At 34.7% G+C, this 8,013-nt stretch overlaps 1 pseudogene; it reads right to left on the bottom strand.

The window, feature by feature from the left end:
• Positions 1-235: 235 nt before the first annotated feature.
• Positions 236-1,182, bottom strand: LOC122735785 (annotated as a pseudogene).
• Positions 1,183-8,013: the final 6,831 nt, after the last annotated feature.

The raw sequence follows: 8,013 nt of genomic DNA on the forward strand, positions 1-8,013 counted from the left end.
CTTATAAAAACAAATGTTGAAAGCTATCTCTCCATGTAACTGGAAAATAATAAAATACTTTTATAATTAAAAAATTAAAATGTGTCAATAAAATTTAAAAAAGAAAACATCTCCTTCCTATAGCTGTGTGAGGCATATGACCTGCTTCTTTTATATTTTCATAACACACTATTTATTTTTTTCAAAAGGCAGAAATTAAGGTCTTTATTTCAAAATTTTATTATACTTGATCCTTTTATTGAGTGCCAATGGTCACTTGCCCCACCTGCAGCAAGTTTTCTGTGTATCCAGCAAATAGAATCTGACCATCAGCAGACCAGGCTAACGAAGTACACTGGGGAGGCTCAGCCTTGCTGCTGCTGCTGCTGATCACTTCTTGCTTAAGCTCATCCACAATGATTTTACCCTCTAGGTCCCAGATCTTGATGCAGGGCCCAGTGGCAGCACAGAGCCAGTAGTGATTGGGGCTGAAGCAAAGGGCATTGATTATATTACCACCATCCAAAGTATAGAGGTGTTTACCCTCATTGAGGTCCCACAGCATGGCCTGACCATCCTTGCTTCTAGAGGTACAGAGAGAGCCATCAGGAGAAACTGTAACTGTGTTTAGGTAGCCTGTGTGGCCAATGTGGTTTGTCTTCAGTTTGCAGTTGGCCAAGTTCCAGACCTTGATCAGTTTGCCCCAGCCACAGGAGAAAATGATAGGGTTGCTGCTATTGGGTGAAAAATGAACACAGGACACCCACTCTGAGTGGCTCTCATCCTGCACAGTGTATTTACAGACACCCAGGGTGTTCCAAAACTTGATAGTCTTATCCTGGTAACCAGAGACAATCTGGCAGGTTGTCTGAAGAGAAGGCTACACTCAGCACATCCTTGGTGTGACCAACAAAGCGCCTGGTGGTAGTGCCAGTTGTAAGATCCCACAGTCTTAGTGTGCCATCCCAGGAGCCCAAGAGTGCAAACTGGCCATCAGAGGAAATAACACATCACTAACAAAATGTGAGTGACCCCTGAGGGCATGCTAGGGGATCCCATAGTTTGTTTCATCTCTGGTAAGCTTCCACATAATAATGGTCTTATCTTGGAGGCTGACAGGATCATGTCTGGGAACTGGGGAGTTGTAGCGATCTGGGTCACCCAGCCATTGTGGCCTTTAAGGGTATCCCAAAGGGTCATAGGTTCAGTCTTGATGATGAGACTTTGGAGGAACACTCCAGGAGGAAGGATGGATCCAGATTGCATAGAGAGAGCCCAGATAGTGCTCCGACATGTTAGGAGCCTAGCAAGAAAAGCACACACTCTTTAATACTAATGCAATTTAGGTCTTTAGAATGAATTGTGGAATATGATATATAGTGTTAGTGTGAGCTTAATATTTGCAAAAATACTTTCATTTCTCCAATAACTTATTTTAACCAAATAGGGAATTATTTCCTAAGTAATTTGTTAATAACAATGAATTATTGAATTACATTGTTTCTAATTCTTCCTTGTCTAATCTGTTCCATTGATCAGCATTTCTATTTTTATTGAGTACCATATGAGTTTGATTGCTGCTGCTTTACAATACTGTTAAAAGGCTATAAAAACTGTCCCCTTTTACCTCTACAACTTTTCATTATTTCCCTTATTATATATCCTATGTTAAATGAATTCTATTATTTTATTAAGTTATTTAAAGTATTTCTTTTATGGTATAATTGATATAACATTAAAACTATAAATTTACTTTGTCAATATTGTAAATTTTATGATATTGGAATAATCCAGCCATGAGCACTGGAATATTCTTCTATTTATTTAAGTTGTTCTTTATTTCTTTAAGGAACACTTATTAATTGAATCTATCTAAATATTTTGTGTACTTGGTCAATTAATTTCTGAATAGTTTATGGATTTTATAGCTATATTCATTAGAAAACTAGTGCATCTACATGGTATATGATATTTGCTTTCACTTTTAGACATTTTTTCTGGTATTAAAAATGTCCCTTTAACTCTACCTTTATAGAGCTTTTAGCACAAGTTTAGCAGAGATGGTTGTAGTTTTTTCAAAGACTTATAGTATTTCTTAAAATAATCACAATGTTTGGGATGTTTTTGCTTTTAACATGACTATATTTGTTTCCCTACTGAAAACTATCCATGCGTACCTGTTATCAGCCAGGATGAAGTATTCCTCCCAGGAATTAATATAACATTTTAAAATCAATATTTATTAATTATATTGGTTTATAGTTTTCCTTCTATGTTTTGTTATTCCCTGATTTAGATTTTAGACTTATGTTTGACTCATAAAAGGAATTTAGTATCGTACTTTCTCAATTTTTAAGAAAAAATGTGTAATATTGATATTAATTGTTTTTTTGAAAGTTTATTTTTTGGTATTTTCTTTATAAATAGTTCTAGTTCTTTTTCTGACACTGGAGTCTTTTTTAAATTATGAAAGTATTTTATTATTTTCCAGGTACATGTAGAGATAGTTTTCAACATTTGGTTTTATAAGATTGCTAGTTTCAATTTTTTTTTCACTCTCTTCCCTAGAGTATTTTTTAAATCTCTATTTTGGTTTCTAGTAGTTATTTATTTTATGTTTTTGAAAGTATTACTCATAAGGACAGTCACATTGTGGTGGAGTAGAAACAGGAACTTACCTGAACTCTCCAAAATATCTCTCCAAACAACTTTAAAATGATAATCTACATTAAATGCCCTTTCAGGTACTACCTCACACCTATGAAATTGACTAATAGAGGGGCAGCTAGGTGGCACAGTGGATAGAGCACCAACCCTGGATTCAGGAGGACCTGAGTTCAAATCTGGCCTTAGACACTTAATACTAGCTGTGTGTCCCTGGCTAGTGACTTAACCCCAATTGCCTCACCAAAAAAAAGAAAGAAAGAAAAAAAGAAAGAAAGAAAGAAAGAAAGAAAGAAAGAAAGAGAGAGAGAGAGAGAGAGAGAGAAAGAAAGAAAGAAAGGAAGAAAGAAAGAAAGAAAGAAAGAAAGAAAGAAAGAAAGAAAGAAAGAAAGAAAGAAAGAAAGAAATTGAATAATAGAACAGAAAAGGAAAATGAAAAATTTTGGAGGGGATGTGAAAAAATTCGGACACTAGTGTTCTGTTAATGGAATTGTGAACTGATCCTACCTTTCTGGAGAGGAATAATTTGGAACTATGCCTAAAAGGCATTCTTTCTCTCTCTCTCTCCTCTCTCTCTCTCCATCCATCCATCCATCCATAATACACACATATGTGTATATATATATATGCATTCACTGTATGCTAATAATACCACTATTAACTCTGTATCCCAATAATAAAAAAGGAAAGGAATATAAAAACCAACAACCTATATATACATTTTTTTTTTTTGCAGGGCAATGGGGGTTAAGTGACTTGTCCAGGGTCACACAGCTAGTAAGTGTCAAGTGTCTGAGGCCGGATTTGAACTCAAGTCCTCCTGAATCCAGGGCCGGTGCTTTATGCACTGTGCCACTTAGCCGCCCCCTACATTTTGACAAAAAAAAAAAAATGAAGTTGAAGGGATGTCCATAAATCGAGGAATGTCTAAACAGGTTTTGGTATATTATTTGATGGAATAATATTGTTTTATAAGAAATAGTGATTAGATTGTTTAAAAAACAAAAACCTGGAAAGACTTAGATGAACTGATGCAGCAAAGGAAGCAGAACCAGGTTAGTAATAGTAATATTGTAGGATGATCAACTGTGAATGACTTAGCTATTTTCAGCAATTCAATCCTGAAGGACTTATGATGAAAAATACTATCAACTGCCAGAGAAAGAACTGATAAAGTCTGCAGATTGAAACATACCTTATAAAACTTTACTTTTCTTTATTTTTGTTCTGTTTTGTTCTTTTGCAATAAAGCTAATATAGAAATATATTTTGCATGACTACACATGCAAAATCCGTATTAATTAGATTTTCTTCTCAAGGAGGAAGGATGTAAGAGATGAAAGGAGAGTATTTGGAACTCAAATTTCTAAAAATGAATATTAATAATTTTATATGTATTTGAGAAAAATAAAAATACAAAAGAAATAAAACATTTCTATTCTCATGTTTTCATGCATAGGAGGATTTAATAATTTTTCCCTTCTAATTTCATTTACTTTTCATCTTATTAATGTTATCCTTTATTTAGCTACCCTCTTTTTTATATCCTATCATCTATAGTTTGTTTATATTAGCTTTTAAAGAACCAGCGTTAAGTGTTATTTACTATCATTCTTCATTGATCCCTTATGATTTCTCTTTCCTGTTTACCTTTTTATGCTTCTCTTGAGTATTGTATTTGAAAGTCAAATTTTGTATTCAGCTCTGGTATTTTAATCAGGAATGCTTTAAAGTCCTCTATTCCATTGAATATCCATTTTTTACCCTGAAGGATTATACTCAGATTTTCTGGGTAGTTAATTCTTTGTTGTAACCTTAGCTCCTTCACTGCCCTGAATATCGTATTCCAAGTTATCATATCCTTTGAAATAGACACTCCTAAAATTTGTGTTATCCTCCTGGCTCCATGATATTTGAATTGTTTCTCTCTAGCCACATTGCAATATTTTGTCTTTGCCCTCAGAATTTTGGAATGTGGCTATAATATTTCTTAGAGTTTTCATTTTGGAATGTCAGAGGTTTGTATTGTATTTTTTTCTTTCTATTTTTACCCTATGGTTCTAAAATTTTAGGGCAGTGACTTTTGCTCTGTGTGTGTGTGTGTGTGTGTGTGTGTATGTGAGAAAATTATTTCTAGATACTATTTTTATCATGGCTTTCAGGTAGTCCAATAATTCATAAAATATCTCTCCTCAATCTATTTTCCAGTTCAGTTCTTTTTCCAATGAGATATTTCACTTTTTCTTTTGTTTTTAATTTTAAAAAATCATAGCTTATTGTTGTCTCATGGAGTCATTAGCTTTCACTTTCCTAATTTTAATTTTTAAGGAATTGTTTTCTTTATTTAGCTTTTGTACATCATTTTCCATTTTGCCAATTATTTTTTTTAGGGATTTCTCCAGTGAATTTTTGTACCACTTCAAAAAACATTTCGCCTGTTATGTTTTTAAGGTGTTGTTTTCTTTAGTATTTTTTGTGTCTACTTTACCTTTATTGACTCCTTTCATGATTTTCTTGCATCACTCTCATTTCTTTCCCCTTTTTTTCCCTTTACTTATATTATTTGTTTTTAAAATCCTTTTTGAGCTCTTTCAGCAATTCTTTTTGGTTCTAAGATAGCAATTTTCACTTTGTTGTCTTCTGAGTTTGTGTTTCGATCTCTGTCATGTAGCAATTTTCTCTGGTCATCATTCTTTTTGTTTTTTGTTTTTTGTTATTGGCTCATTTCCTAATCTATTTCCCAACTTTTAACTTTATATTAAAGTCAGTTATTTCAGTTCCTGGGCTACAGGTGACACAGTCTCAACATTAAGGGATTTTTTTTGTTTGTTTTTTGTTCAGCTGTTTTACAGCAAGTTCTGGTGGTCTATACATTTTCTGCTAGTCTAAGGTGAAATGATTTAAGGAAAGGAGTGATTACTATTCTGCTTACTGTGCTGTGTTCTGATCTGTGAGCAACCACAAGCCCTCTTTTCTGCCTTGCAACTATGACAAGATCCCTGTTTTCTTAAGGCTGCAAACTCTGGCATCATGGGACTACTACCCAGGACTGCAACCCAGATCTACATATGGACAATGCAACAGAGTCCTGAACACATTGCTAGCAATGGGAGCCCTCTAATCTTTTTCTTACCAGTTACCTCACCCTCTTACTCTCTGTGGTTTGAGAGCTCCAGAAGCACCCAGTGCTACCACTGATTCAATTACTCCCAAAGCCTGCTGCTCATCTGTTTGGGGGTGGGCTGCACTAGCACAACCTGTGTTGGATAGTGGTCAACACCTACCCTGGTGTGATAGACTTTCCTGACAGCCTTCTAAGTTGTCTTGAGCTGGAAAAATAATTCTACTCTATCTGTGGGTTCTACCACTACAGAATTGTTTTAAAGCATTATTTAAATTTTTTGAAGGGGAATTTGGAAGAACTCAGCCATGTTCTGACCTTTCTCAACCATCTTAACTCTAGCCTAGAATTTGTCACTTTGTCTCATTTTTGTGTTGTACTTCACTTTTATAAATACAAGTTTCTGCAAGTGAGAGAGAAGAGTATTAGCCCATGGTATGCATTATCATATGTCCTTGATTGAGCAGTTTATTACTACCACGTGTCCTTCCCTTTCATCATTATTTCCTATTTGTGATAAAATGGCATCTCTGTGTCCATGCCATTCTGGCTCTTCTACATGTCATTTACATGCAAGAAACCTGATTCCCCTTCTACTGAAATAAAATGAGTGGTCTGATAACTAGCTAGATGTCAGACTCCTTCCTTCAGACTTAATGCTTTACATGCTGGCACTTTTATGCAATTCCCTTTGTTTTTCATTTCTTTGACCGAGTTGCTGAAAATAGGGCTGCCATGTTACATTCCAAAGTGGAGCAAGCCTCTGACCTTTTCTTTTCCTGAAATTCAGGGAGGCAGGTGAAGGGCACACATAGTTTTATTCTGTTGCATAACCTTGATGCCTGGTGGAGGTGTAGTGCTGAGTAATAGATAATATTATGAATTATGAAATTATTTCTCCTGTTGTTAATTTATTGGGCTGTTACCTAGTTAGTGTTCTTGGTGTCTGACTTTGGAGATAGCTGAAATTTACCATTTCTTACCCGCAATACCTATTTTGAAAAAGTTTGAGAAGTTGTAATGATCAAAGAAAGTATCTAGTCATCTAGCTTGTTGGTCATGTGACTTTTAATTAACATTCTTATCCATACCCAAATGTAATAAAATTGTGTTAAAACATTCTAAGGGTTTTTAGAAATAATTCAAACTTATTTTCCAATTAATTCAAATATTGTGGTTTTGCTATAGTTTCTATGAAATGAAGACAGATCAGTGAAAGATGAACAAAGAAATTATAGATATGGCAGTCTCAAGGAAGCATGGTCAGAAGATATTGTTTGCAATATGAAGGTTTAATATAATTTAGTCATTTTTTTCCACATCTACTAAAAATGAATGAATTTAAAATAAGTATTGGAGGGATTCCAGGTCAAAATCAACAAATTCAACTGAATGTAATTAATGTATTTTATCTGTGAATATTTAAATTATTATGAAGCTCCTAAAGCTAAGTTATGCTAATTCAAGGTCTTCTACAGTGATTCAAGTTTCAGGTGATGAAATTTTACATTTCACTACTGTCCAGTTTTATTGCACAATGAGAAATCACATTAAATCTGTTTTTTTTTTTTGTTTATTTGTTTGTTTGGTTTTTTTTTAGTGAGGCAATTGGGGTTAAGTGACTTGCCCAGGGTCACACAGCTAGTAAGTGTTAAGTGTCTAAGGCCGGATTTGAACTCAGGTACTCCTGACTCCAGGGCTGGTGCTCTATCCACGGCGCCACCTAGCTGCCCCTAAATCTGTTTTTAAAGTAATATTGTTCTGGGGTGGTCACCAAGGTGATCTGTTCCCCAGCCATATATCACTCTCTCCTAATAAATCTCTTTTTATTTAGGTGAGCTAGCCCTCCCCCCCATCCAGGTCACAAGTCCCCACATACATTTTTGCTGCTAAAACCCAGGAAAAGTCATCAGACAGGTAAAAAAGGGGCTGCTCATTTGGCTCTTGGATTCCCCAGGTGAGGTATGCACTGTGTTTCTCTATTTATGATAGTTTATAGAAATAGAATCCTAGTCAAACGTTCTCTTTACTTAGATGTGTCAGTGCTGCTTTCCATTTGCAAATAGTTTTTATAATAGCGCTCTGAATTCAGTGCCCAAATTAATAGATATTTGTTAAATTTGCAATTTGTTGCTTATTTGAACTAAATACCTTCCAATGTAATAATTCTGGACCTTTTAATGTTCTTTTTAATATGCAAATGTTCTTGGGTCTTGGAAAAAAATCCAGTCTCTCATAGTGGCAAACTG

Source organism: Dromiciops gliroides, chromosome 1 (genome assembly GCF_019393635.1).
Source record: "Dromiciops gliroides isolate mDroGli1 chromosome 1, mDroGli1.pri, whole genome shotgun sequence".
NCBI lineage: Eukaryota > Metazoa > Chordata > Mammalia > Microbiotheria > Microbiotheriidae > Dromiciops > Dromiciops gliroides.